General features: G+C 33.9%; 1 protein-coding gene and 1 long non-coding RNA gene across 2 annotated transcripts in view; one reads left to right on the forward strand and one right to left on the reverse strand.

Moving 5' to 3' along the window:
- Window positions 1-13995, forward strand: part of LOC111706865 (uncharacterized) — a 59430-nt gene that overhangs the window by 14227 nt on the left and 31208 nt on the right. The gene's annotated exons all lie outside the window — the stretch shown is intronic.
- Window positions 2644-3232, reverse strand: LOC111706866 (uncharacterized). Its single transcript, XR_002766329.1, has 3 exons — window positions 3067-3232; window positions 2956-3010; window positions 2644-2659 (listed from the first exon to the last, which is right to left on the reverse strand). It is a non-coding gene; the product is annotated as an uncharacterized LOC111706866 (long non-coding RNA).

Below are 13995 nucleotides of genomic sequence, written 5' to 3' on the forward strand. Positions count from 1 at the left end.
ACATATTAATTATAATTAATTTTTCATGCAAATTTGGTTAAATCTAATAATCAAAATTAATGAATAATCAAATTAGGTCAGAGTTAAAAATATAGAAATTTCATGGTTTCAAAATAACGGTTCATTAACACTATCTCTAATTTTAATCACAAATATAAGTTGCTAAACAACTGAAATACAAAAAGTGGATTTTTATTCTCTTATAATCTAAAGGCTCTTCACTTTCTTAAGGTTCCCAAAGAAATGAAGATTTGATGGTTCCTACAGTTATGAAATTACCTAAAGTTATGAAGTTTTCTAAAGTTATGAAATTTCCGAAAGATATGATATTTCCTAAAGTTATGAAATTGCCTAAAGATATGATATTTTCTAAAGTTACGAAATTTCCTAAAATTATATTTCCTAAAGTTTTGATGGTTCTTAAAGATATGAAGGTTTCTAAAGTTTTGATGGTTCCTAAAGTTATGATGGTTCCTAAAGTTGTGATGGTTCTTAAAGTTATGAAGGTTCCTAAAGTTTTGATGGTTCTTAAAGTTATGATGGTTCCTAAAGTCTTGATGGTTCTTAAAGTCCCGAAAGTTTGTATGTATAAGTCTGAAGAGTTGTTGAGTAAGATGTAACTAAAGGAACTGGAAACCATATTTTGTGTGTTATATATATCGCAAGAATGACTATAATTACTACCCGTTAATCTGCTCTTTGCTCCAAGCACCAAGCTTGCTAGAAACTAATATGCAAGAACTGTTAAAAGTAGGCTTGAAATACATGATATATGTAACTAAACCAACTGTAGAGTGCTCATAACTCAATACAGGATAGACTTGCAGAAAGGTTTGGGTACACGATGAAGGATTAGTTTTGCAATGCTCTCTCTCCCTCTCCTGATGTGTCTGTATTCAACGTAGGCTGGTTTCAACTCTTTCAAAAGAATTTATAATTATGAATTGCTTTGTGTTTGAGCTTCTTCAGATTTTTCTATTTTGAGTGTATGGGGTTGAGCTTAAAGTGTACAGTGTAGAGAGAGTGTAGAGTGTATATTTGCCGGTGTTACGTTGCAATATTTTATAATATATCAATTATGTCTCCCAGCCATGGCTTCTGTATTAAACTCCGGTATTAGGTTGTTTAAAGTATTTGCAGACCCTCCTCCTCCTCCTTCTACTTGATTACAAAACCTTAAAACCATTTCCTAAAAGTATTCTTTAAATTCAAGGTTCTCATTTATTGACTTAGAGTTGTAACTTTAAACTTGATTAAAAAAGAGTTGTGCAGTGGTAATCAGAAAACTCTAGAATAGGAAAAAAACTTTTAGACCCAATTTTTTTACTTTAAATAGTGTAATTAAATAATGTAAAAAAGCCCAACTCACCTAATACGTAACCTAATAATGTTACTAGTAAAACTATTTGATTTTTAACCACATTAACTACCAATGAGTATTGCTTAAATGTCATCTTCATATTCTACAGTTTTCTGGTTATCACTTTATCTTTGCATGCATGTAAATACCCGTGCATCAAAATATATGTAAATCTTAACATATCTGTATACTTATCTATAAATATACATACATACATAAACATATCTGAGTCCGAATTTAATGAATGAATTTGATCCCCGTCTCAAATCTCAAAAAAAAACGGTTTCAATTGAGCGCCGGCTTAAATCTTGAAACATTAAATAGAATTTTAAGTGGAACCAACCATATTTGAGCCGCGTCTAAAATTTAAGCCGCGGCTCAAATTCTTTAAATTCATGTACATATAAACCTTAAACCATCCATAACATTATGCAATACACTTACACACAATTCGTAAAGCCCTTGTGTACATTGTATAGAGTCATTATTGGTATACAACCCATGTTTGTATAACTACTAAGCAGCCAACTTCTTAACTAACCATAATTGTTGTTATTACTTTTACAATTTTTATGGGTATACAGATGATTATTACACAAGGGTTGGGCTCGTAAAAGAATGCATTTTCATTCATTGCTGCTTAAAATAATCTTGGACTTTTTGCCATTATTCTTCTTTTCTTTATTTGTTTTTAACTAGTTTGGGAACCCAGCTTTGTCTGGGATTTAAACTTTCCTTATCAAAGTCAACCTTCTCAACGTAGAATTACTAATCAAGCAAAGAACATTTCGTTGGTTACACCAAAATTTGAGGCAAATCGGTCAAAGGCTTCATTAGTTATGGTCGGACATAAATACATACAAAGGAGTTGAGTCTTTGCAACAAACTCGAATTTTCTAATCCCTAAATCTGTCCAACCTTATGACGAAACCCTTAGACATTTCAAACTTAGAATATTTAATCTAACATATTTTATAGTTTGAAATATATAAGGTCTACGACATTGGATGGCAAAGATATTAGGATTAGAACATCAGAGTTTGTGGCAAAAACTCAATTCCTTTATTATTTGGATTCTAAAAAACTAAAAAATCTGCCGGAATGAAAACCTTAATTAAATAATATGGCCTCATTGTCCACGATTTAGAGGCGGTCCTTCATTTTCAAAATTAAAAGCGTTTCTCTTCTGAGTTGTTCTACATTATTCATCATGATATTAGTAGCATATCATTAGTTCTTTTCAAAGCTTGATCATTAAATTCATAGTCTAGGAGGGTCGGGAAGCAGAGAACTCAGCAGCTTAAATAATCATATTAGAATCATTAAATTAATATTTTTTTCTGAAGTTAACTTTAAATACTAAAGCATCGGCTAACCTATTTTTTGTAAAATCAAATTATTTTGAGTTTTACCGGCTGTACCGGCTGTACCGGCTGTACCGGCTGTACCGGCTGTACCGGCTGTACCGGCTGACAACATTTTGTACCACTGCTCACTTTTAATTTTCTAAACTTTAGAATTTACAAGAATTTACAATATCTCTTAAAGTAATTTTTTAAAATTGTGTCCAATAATTATTAAGATTTTTTACTTACCTTCTCCGTTTTCTTCTTCTCGGCCTTGAAAATGTCAACTTTTTCATTGTAAATTCTAAAGAAATTTTTGCTTTTAATTCTTGTAAAATTTATTATTCTTGTTTTACGAACCTTGAGAATCTAGTCATATTGGCAGTTATGTTGAGAGTGAAGAGGATACAGAGCGGGATGAATAGGATTAGAACAATTATCAGAAAAAGAGGAAATATTCGTTCTTGTCCTTTCCTAACAAAACAATACATATATACATATATACATACAGTTTTCATATAATCTATGTAATAAAACAAGACATTCATACATATGTTACTTCTAGCCAACCAAACGGCTGGACCAAATGGGCTGAAATTTTTTGCGGACACTCCTGAGTAAACATTTTTTATTATTAAAAAAAAATTTTAAATTTTTTCGACAGAGATATTGTTTTTTTGGATTATTATTATTATTATTTTGGATTATTTGATCTAACATAATTCATAGTTTTAACTATATAAGGCCTTCGACATCGGGTTGAAAAGATAAAGATAATAGAAGACATGAAAAACTATCAAAGGAATTGAGTTTTTCCCACAAACTTTAAGTTTTAAATCCTATATCTTAACAACCCAATGATATAGACCTTAGATATTTCAAACTATGACTTCTTCAATATCAAACAATATAAGTTTGAAATATCAAAGGTTTACATCATTTGGTTGTAGAAATATAGGTATTAGAAAATTGGGATTTGTGGCAAAGACTCAATTCCTTTATTTAACTTATTTTCCCGTGACGGATTTGTAAACTATAAATAATATTAATGTGTCAGGTTTGCCTAACATGATTAGTCTCAATGTCAATTAGTATTAGTTACTGTGTGTCTCCTATAACGAGCTCTATGGTTAAACTAGAACAATAAAATAAATAGAAAAATGTTGACCTTATGTTAATCACTTGTCCGTATGTTCTCTCTATGCCAACCATATAATTATCACATTTGAGAAATAAACTTTAGTTTTCTTTGTTCAACACTCAACTTCTTCCATCTAATTACACGGGTATTTCAGGCAGCTGTAGAAGTTGTGGATAAGGTTTCCAGACTGGGTCGACTTTGATGTGTCGCAACACCTTGGCCTTACCTCACTAACTTATATATTATAATTTTGTAGCCAATAGGCATGTAAACTTTAGATCCACGGCAAGCTTGTGTTTAGCTTCAGTTTAATAATTATTTACATCTACTTTACAGGAAAGTTAAGGGAATTTCAACAAGGGGTTCTAAAACCAATTTTGCCAAAAAAACATCCAGAGCGCAGCAAGGGATTTTTTAAGGCAAAATCGGTCGAGGAAACTCGTGGTTTAGTAAAAAATAAACTAAGTCTCCCCTTCAAGCAGTCAGATTTATAGAGTTTTAATATATATTCTAATAAATATTGATTCTCATAAACAATAATGCATAAATCGTTTTATCACATTAAACTGTCCAATGTCCATTATATCGTGCAATACTTCATTATAAGAATAATTTTTACATTAAAAACAATTATGTCTTAATTCTCCCTGGGAAATTTGAATTAAAATAATTCTCAAACTTTCCCCCGCAGCTCAGCTCACCCTCCCTCCTTCCTGCAGTATAAAACCCTACCCGGAGTAAAGACGGAGAAACTTATAAACCAAACCAATCTTTCAATCTAGACAAAATAACTTGTTAAAAGCATAAAATGAAAAATCACCTTAAAGCACGATTTCCGGCAGGATTTTTTCCATTTCCGGTCAGATCTGTCAGTTCTTGGCTGCTGACTATTCATTATTTATGATAAAACGTGCGTTGAAAATAATACTAAAATAGAACAAAGAAAGGTTGTAGATTAATTATTTTAAACATTTTTTCGTATATTTCAACCAATATTTAAAAAGAGAAATATGATACCACCTGCAATGTTAAATAGTTATTTTGATCCTAAACTGTCAAATTTTCTAAATTAACAGCAAATCTTCCTGGTGGTCTACCATGTGACTTGTGGTCTTTGGAGAGATCAGATAATATTGGATGTTTTGTACATGCACTGTACAATTCACACTGTACATGCACTGTACAATTCACACTGTACATGCACTGAACAATTTACACTGTACACACTGCGCAGATACTGGTCTTTGGCGAGATCAGATAATATTGGATGTTTTGTACATGCACTGTACAATGTACACTGTACATGGTACGTAGATACTGGTCTAAATAAGAATATCTATTTAGGCCGAAATAACTCATCATCAAAAAACGCGTGATACGAGGGTGGTACGCCGTAAATACTGTGAACCAGGCAAGTCTTTATTCATGAGATTCAGTCTAAACTAGCCCAAGCTTGATGAGGAAGATTTATAGAGAATTATTTTCTCCGTAATTCTATAATATATATTCTATAATATCTCGTCTCCTCTTCCTCTCCCCTCCTTCACACTTTGATCTTCTACTCTTCCTATCCCCTTCTTCACACTTTGATCTTCTACTCTTCCTCTTCCTCTCCTCTCATACACACTTTGATCTTCTACTCTTCCTCTCCCCTTCTTCACACTTTGATCTTCTACTCTTCCTCTTCCTCTCCTCTCCTACACACTTTGATCTTCCACTCTTCCTCTCCCCTTCTTCACACTTTGACTTTCTACTCTTCCTCTCCCCTCCTTCACACTTTGATCTTCTCTCGTCACAGTTGAAGAGAAAAAATCCACAAGATGAAAAATAGCTCCCTGGGGGGTCGAGGATGAGGAGAGGGGGGGAGTCAGATTAATTGATTAATTGGTGAGAAGTACTGGAGCACATCATTTCACAGCTGTAAGGTTACTTTTCAGTAAAATATAGCGGAGATCATTTCAACCGGAAACAGATTGGGAGCCTATTTTCATAAATGTACATTGTATACATCCCATTGGTGGTCCATCCTAAGCACATTTGGTTTTAGATTTGAATAGTGTTTTGATAGAATATTAGAAAATTCAGGTTGTTTAATGTCTCTGCAATTTAAAATTGAAAAATAAGGTTTGGCTATCTTTGCTGTGAATAAGTACAGTTACGTATGCAAAGCGAGCAGAGCCTCGTTAGAATTGTTTGAGTAAGGTTCGGTTTCTCTGCAAATCCAGATGAAAAATTATCTAGAACCTGCGGCTCTCCAGGCTCTCTAGGCTCTCTAGGCTCTTCACTTCGGAAATAATTTCTGAAATCCGGGCTTCCATGGGAACTAGAGCTAGGAATTCTGACGTTTTATAAATGTGTTTCCTTTCTTTTATTTTCTTTGAATTTCCCAGAACTGTAAACCCCCCCCCCCCCCTTTACGTTAGATTGCAGTCAATTAAGCCATTAAATTAACATTTGTAAACAAAAATAAAAGAATATAGATGTATGTACGTTTCATGGAAAATAATATCAAGAAATAAGAAAAAAGGTTTAGTGAGAAACAAAATGTACGTGTTAGATGTTTTTACTCCAAAATCAAAGGATGGTTCATGCTTTGTCTACAGTTTTTTAAGGCTATCCAATTGTGCAGGGTAAATTAGATCTTTGACTTTAATAATCTGAACTGGGGCGTGAGCTAGGGGTGCGTATAATATGGGATTCAGGATAGGGATAGCGAAATAGATACATTTTGGATATCCAGAATTGCCTGTTATTCCTGATTAAATTTACATTTCTTCACAAAAGAGAATAATGCAAGGATAATGTATTTTATCATCAAAGAAAATAGAAGTAAATAAATGAGAGGGAGAGGGGGGGGGAGAGAGAGAATAGAGGATAATATTTGGATAATAAATCTAATTATCAAAGAAAATAAAAGAATTTAAAAAATTCAAGGAAAGAAAAGAGAAGAAAAATGGAGGGAATGGGGAGGCGGAGAATACGTGATAATATTTGGATAATGGATTTTATTATTAAACAAAAAGAAAAAGAAAGAAAAGAAGAGAGAGAACTCCTCTCATNGATATACAGATGAGATGGAACCAGAAAAACAAGATTATAAATCTTTATAAATTAGGAAATCTAAAACTATAAATCACGTTAAACTAAGGTAAAATGCACGCATATAAAAATCTTAAAACCCTCTTATTGATGAGTTATGGAGGAGAACAAGAATATTTTAATTTTTTAATGCGTAACCAAACAGATTAATTTGCTTTTTCATACAAAACTAGAGAAGCTACGAGGTCACAAAGCCCTACCACCAGAGCTGCATACAATTAACCTTCTCCGTTTGGTGCAGTTTGCAGTTTGCAGTGTAACGTTTAAATGTCTAAATATGTACATGTGCATGATATTATATATTATATATACTCTGTATGTTTACTGTATTTGCCAGCGGGAGAAATTCTAAAAATTGCTCAATTCAGACCCTCAGGCAATATCAACAACTCACATACTTGCTCATACAATCATACACCTTACATTTGATATACTTTTGTATATTTTATACTACACATGGTATAAAGTAACATTTAATTTTATACAATATATACATTAAATATGGTATAAAGTAACATTTACTATACTTTTGTATATTCTATACAATATATGCAATATGCATTGTATATAGTAACATTTACTATACTTTTCTACAATGTATACAGTACATACACTACACATGGTGTATATTAACATTTACTATACTTTTCTACAATGTATACAATACATACAATACACAGGGTGTACAGTAACATTTACTATACTTTTGTACATTGTATACATATGATATGTATTAACATGTCGGTACAGTAGTTCTTCTTTGTACAAGTTATTACATATTTTATAAAACATACAACTGTTCAATAAGAAGAAAATGTACATAAAATGTACAAAGGTTCCAACCTAGCATTTCTTCTCTAATTTCTTGTAAATCTACAATATTCAGCTGAACATTTTCAAAATCATCGACGTACACATAACGAAGAAGATTACATTGACCAGAGATGGGTACTTTATAAAAATGTGGCTTAAAAATTCCAAAGGTTGGCTTCCTTCAGATGTTTCCAATTGCCAGGGTACTGGAAGTATCCAAAGCGTTCTTCAAGCTGGATACAGATTGTCAGTTTATAAAATCATAAGCAGAGGAGTCTTTTATAAGTTTATATACAGGGTGTCCCATAAAACATGGGAATTCAGTGACGAATTCGATATTGTCTTTGTTATGAATTAGCATTGTAATACCTGATTTCAAAAGCCATAATGTCTGCTAGAGTTTATTTTATGAAAAGGATAAAAGACTGAAAAGATGTGTCTATAATGTCTCCGCAAGATGAACAGTGAAAACGGACAAGTTTACTCTGTTTGTATACTGTAATTATCTTGTTTTACTAAGTACAACCGTATTCAGTCAAAACATAAACAAACAAGTTATAAACAAAGCAGACGAAACTCTTACAGATTACAGCTTTCTCAGTAGGTATCACTATACTAAATCAAAGAATTATTTGAAAAGACGATATCGTATTCGTCACTGAACTCCCATGTTTATTGGGACACCCTGTACATTAAAAGAATAAGTATGAAGTCATGGCGCCCTGCTCTCAGCATTTAGAAGATCGTGGAAGGAAGCTTATTTTAGATATTTCAGATCCAAATCCAAGGAAAATCAAAAGGAATCGAGACACTTACATATAAAAATCCTCTAATGTTCAGGGGTCCAAAAAATTGAGTGATAAATATAATAAAGGGTGAACCTAAAAAAACCACACATAATACAAATTCTTCTCTAATTGTTTTATGCATTCTGATTCAAACAGTTTTATTGGATATATTTAGTGGTTACATATATTTTCGAGTATTTGGAAACTTTCAATAGTCTTCCTTCTGGATTTGACGGCCTTCTTTTCTTATAACATCTTGTAGCCGGTGGGGCAGAGATGCCATCAAATGTCTACATATCATCGTCAATTTCTCTTCATGCTGTAATGATGGCTTTCTTCAGCTGTTGGTCATTAGAGCATTCTTTTTCAGGAACCTTTCCCTTAAGAATACTCCAAACATTTTCTATTGGCCATAAGTAGTGATTTTGGCACTGAAATCAGTATTGATGATCTTTCCCCACTTTCTGTCATTCCTCGATCACTCTTCTCCCATAAACACTAAGGAACATCCTTGCACACTCTACACGCCGCTCCTTATGGTCATCTGACATTTTCTGTACCTTAAACTTGTGGTATGCCTTATATCCATATTTTTTCATGATTCTTACAACTGATGTTAGAGAGACTCCAACTCTTTTAGAAACAGACTGGATGCTCCTGCGTTCCTTATTGTTCATCAGTCTCTTCACCTGGGCAATCTTTCTTCCTGGAACAGAGGGTTGTCTGTTCACCTTTAGGTGATCAGCACAGAACCCATGCATTGCAAACTTCTTCTTCTGGTAGACAAGAAATCTTCTCAGACTTTCTTTTTTGATTGCATTGAGAGTGTCAGGACCGGGGACTGCACCAATATACAGCCACTTTATTATTTTACCATCACTGGCATGTGGCTTTTTCTGGAGATAGGTCTGTATCTGTGATTTCAAGATGGATTTAAGCTTTTTATCCATTTTTTGTTGGTAGATTCACTCTCAACTGGTCCCAAAATAAAAGTTTTGCAGATTTTCATCCATTATTATATGGATTTTCTTATTAATAATCCAAAAAATCCGTTTTGTGTGGTTTTTTTAGGTTCACCCTTTACATATATAATTCCACAGATAAAATAGGGTAACAAGATCTGCTCTGCTCTGCATCTTCAAATGTATGGTATGACTGAAAGCTAAAAATGAAGAATCTTATATTATTACTGATACGTAATAAACAGCAAACACAATGAAGATAGCAGTAAAATCCTTGCCATGTTAACCCTGAGTTGGGCTCAAATAAAAACCTCTGTGGAGTGTATAAAGTGTAGAAGGTCTGTGTAATATCTACTGTCCAGCTAGCTGGCAGCTGCCATTTGCAACGCCGGGTCGCAGATGACCAAAAATAACTGCTAAATCATTTTCAAATCTGATTTTTTGTTTGGACTAGATATGAGGTAAAAATGAATTCGCAAGATTTTATTTCTAAAATTCAAAATGGAAGTGGGAATCTTTTTTAATGTACACCATTTAGAACAAAAAACATGGAAACTCTGTTGAGGAAAAAGGAAAAAGTACGTATGTTAGTACACAAATAGTACAAAACTTAGAATCTGACCAGTACATAGTACACCCAACAGTACACACCTGACGAGTTTGAATGCGCATGATTAAGTTTGTATCGGGGTGGATCAATGAGAATGAAAAAGTATATTTGGTTGTTAATTAAGCTAATTAATTAATGATCCCGTTACCTCTTCAAGTGCAAGATTGTCAATTTCTCTTTTCTTGCATCAATTAGGTTTTTGTCTGATGCCTAGCTGTCTATCTGTGTATGAGATGATGCCAAATGGTTTGAATACGATACCTGGGCTTGCAGCGTTCAGTTCTTTTCATCTTAATCTTCTAATCCGTCCAGAGTAATCAGTCTTTGCCAATCTTTGAATTAGCACGTTAATTTTTATTCGTAAAAACTTTATATTGCACACCTCTAATACATATCACACCCCTCTAATACCAGCACCCTACCCCCCTTCCCCTAGCCCCTCTTCCCTTATTTGTTCGTGTGCCATCTATATATTTAACTATCTTCTCTCTCCCCAGGACTGCCTGTTATTCATACTCAAAATATTGACAAATTATTCTTGTAATGAAGAAGGACTCTCTCTCTCAGAGAAAGGTATATGTTTATGGGAGGAGGGGAGGAGAAAGGTACATGTTCATGGGATGAAGGGAAAAGGGATAAATACATGTATGGGAGGAGGAGAGGGTTACACGTTTATGGGAAGAGTAAAGAAGGTAGGTAATTGTTTATGGGAGGACAGGGTTGAAAATTAATATATTTATGGGAATAATTTTTGCAAAGATTACTTAAGTTTGCCCTGTGTATTTGCAAGTCTGCAAAAAAGTTGTATTCTGCTGAGTTTTATCTATAAAAGGTTGATATTTCAATGTTCATATACGTCATTGCATATAAATTGAGTAATTAAAGAATATGCAAAATGTGAGCAAATTTGAATATATTAAAGTCATAAAATGTCAAGCTCAAAGAGAAAATATTAAAGTTCACAAGCTAAGCTCATATTTTACTTAAGCTCATATTTTACTATCCATTAATTTAACAAACCTTTAAAAAAAATTAATTTAATTGTCAAATTTTCCCTTCAATTTAATTTAAATATGGTTATTAAAGTGTTTTTTTTTCTCAATTTTTGTTTGGAATTGGAATTAGAAAATCAGGAGAAATTCTGATTTTTTTTCAATTGGACGGAAAAGTTTGAAATTCAGAAAATAAAATTATATTTAAAAACTCATTATCCTACAATCAAAGTTTATATTTGTTGGTCAAAAATATTTGCTTTTACACCCCGTGCAAGCTGGCCAAAGTATATGATTGCACATTTTTTTCCAATTGCAGGGTGGTATATTCTTATATGGACCATAACAGATATATATTGATACAATTTTTGCATGCAATTCTCCTATTCCCGAGGAGGGGGGGGGGTTGGGTTTCTTAATCGTCATGGGGAATTTGTTGGTATTTGCTTTAAATGAGTACGATAGAGGGAAAAGCGATAAGTCTAAATTATCCCCCCTTCACCCTACTCTTTCTATGCCCGAAAAAATATTCACTCTATTATTGCAGTCCNTTTAAGCCGACTCTAGTTCTTTTATATTTTTTATGCAAATTTGTGCACGAGGAAACCTAGAACTAAAGCATAACCTTTAGGAAACTGCCTAAACCCATAAAAATTGAAATTTTTAAGAATTTAAAGTTGCTACCTCCCTCTACCCCTCAATATATCAAGAAACCCTGAAATATTTAAATTTAATAACTCCCTCTACCCCTCAATATATCAAGAAAACCTGAAATATTTAAAGTTGTTACCTCCCTCTACCCCTCAATATATCAAGAAAACCTGAAACATTTAAAGATGCTACCTCCCTCAACCCCTCAATATATCAAGAAAACCTGAAATATTTAAAGTTGCTAACTCACTCAACCCCTCAATATATCAAGAAAACCTGAAATATTTAAAGTTGCTACCTCCCTCAACCCCTCAATATATCAAGAAGACCTGAAATATTTAAAGTTGCTAACCCCCTCTACCCGTCAAGATATAAGAAAAGTGAAAACCTGAAATATTTGAAGTTGCTACCTCCCTCTACCCCTCAATATATAAAGAAAACCTGAAATATTTAAAGTTGCTACCTTCCTCTACCCCTCAATATATCAAGAAAACCTGAAATATTTAAAGTTGCTAACCCCCTCTACCCGTCAAGATATAAGAAAAGTGAAAACCTGACCCTCTACCCCTCAATATATAAAGAAAACCTGAAATATTTAAAGTTGCTACCTTCCTCTACCCCTCAATATATCAAGAAAACCTGAAATATTTAAAGTTGCTACCTCCCTCAACCCCTCAATATATCACGAAAACCTGAAATATTTAAAGTTGCTAACTCCCTCAACCCCTCAATATATCAAGGCATCTGATACATAAAATACAGCTAGCCAGATATCCGATACAGTATATACTGCTCTAAGCATCAGATACAGGAAATATAATCAGATATCAGATACAGCTTTTTATACGATACAGGAGATACATCTAGACATCTAATACAGAAAATACAGCTAGGAATACGATACAGGAGATACAGCAGTATAGAAGTCGGGCTGCGTCTAAAATCTGAGTTTAAATTTATGATTTCAATGAATGGTTCGGAAGCATGTCATAAAACAAACTCTTTAAATAAAAATGCAAGTTTTTACAGAGTCATAAATACAGGCATAATGCCTCTCATACTGCAGTGTTCTCAAATAAATAGACAATGGACTAGAAATTTCCATGTCGGGTGTACTTCACTTTACTAGGCACATTTTGTAACAATTGATAATGTTTGAAACTTGGCTTTTCATTTCTTTACTCACAATCATTTTGAAGGCGAAGACGCGACGACATGAAATTATTTTAAAGAAGATTTTTTATATGCGGGGTTCAGATTAGATTTAGTCAGTGACCATTCATTATCGACCTCTTTGGATCCTCAAAATCTCGATCGATTGATCTCGATATCCACTAACGGCACTTTTTATTTGAGGATCAATGCTTAATCCCTTCTTTTTAGTTATTCTTTCAGGATAAAAGTACACTGCGGATATTGAATAAAGATTGAAATGATCTTCAGATTAAGAAAAAGAGGAGATCAAACATTAATCTCGATTAGTTTGGCATATGCAGTGGCACGGAGCATCCAGTAGTTTGGCGTGTGCAGTGGCACGGAGCATCCAGTAGTTTGGCGTGTGCAGTGGCACACAGCATCCAGTAGTTTGGCGTGTGCAGGGGCACGGAGCATCCAGTAGTTTGGCGTGTTCAGTGTCACCACGGAGCATCCAGTAGTTTGGCGTTTGCAGTGGCACGGAGCAACCAGTAGTTTGGCGTGTGCAATGGCACGGAGCATCCCGTAGTTTGGCGTGTGCAGTGTCACGGAGCATCCAGTAGTTTGGCGTGTGCAGTGGCACGGAGCATCCAGTATTTGGGGTGTGCAGTGGCACGGAGCATCCAGTAGTTTGGCGTGTGCAGCGGCACGGAGCATCCAGTAATTTGGCGTGTGCATTGGCACAGAGCATCCAGTAGTTTGGCGTGTGCAGTGGCACGGAGCATCCAGTAATTTTGGCGTGTGCAGTGGCACGGAGCATCCAGAATGATGTAAAATTCTGTCTCAAGTTGTTCAGGTTGAGAAAACGATTCTCTTTGGTTCTGGTTTCGGGAATTTCAAAGATCTCGAAAAATGAGATNGGGATGGGGAGATTTAAGATTTAAAAGCATTTGATAAAAATTTTTATCCTTGTCTTATCGCCATTTTTAAAGTTTTTATTGTTTCTTAACAATACATAAGGTTTTGTATGCTTTCCTCGAGTAACCAATCATAATTGATTTTTCTTTATTGCTTTGTTATATTTCGATTAAGCTTATTT

Source organism: Eurytemora carolleeae, unplaced genomic scaffold, assembly GCF_000591075.1.
Source record: "Eurytemora carolleeae unplaced genomic scaffold, Eaff_2.0 scaffold760, whole genome shotgun sequence".
Lineage (NCBI taxonomy): Eukaryota > Metazoa > Arthropoda > Copepoda > Calanoida > Temoridae > Eurytemora > Eurytemora carolleeae.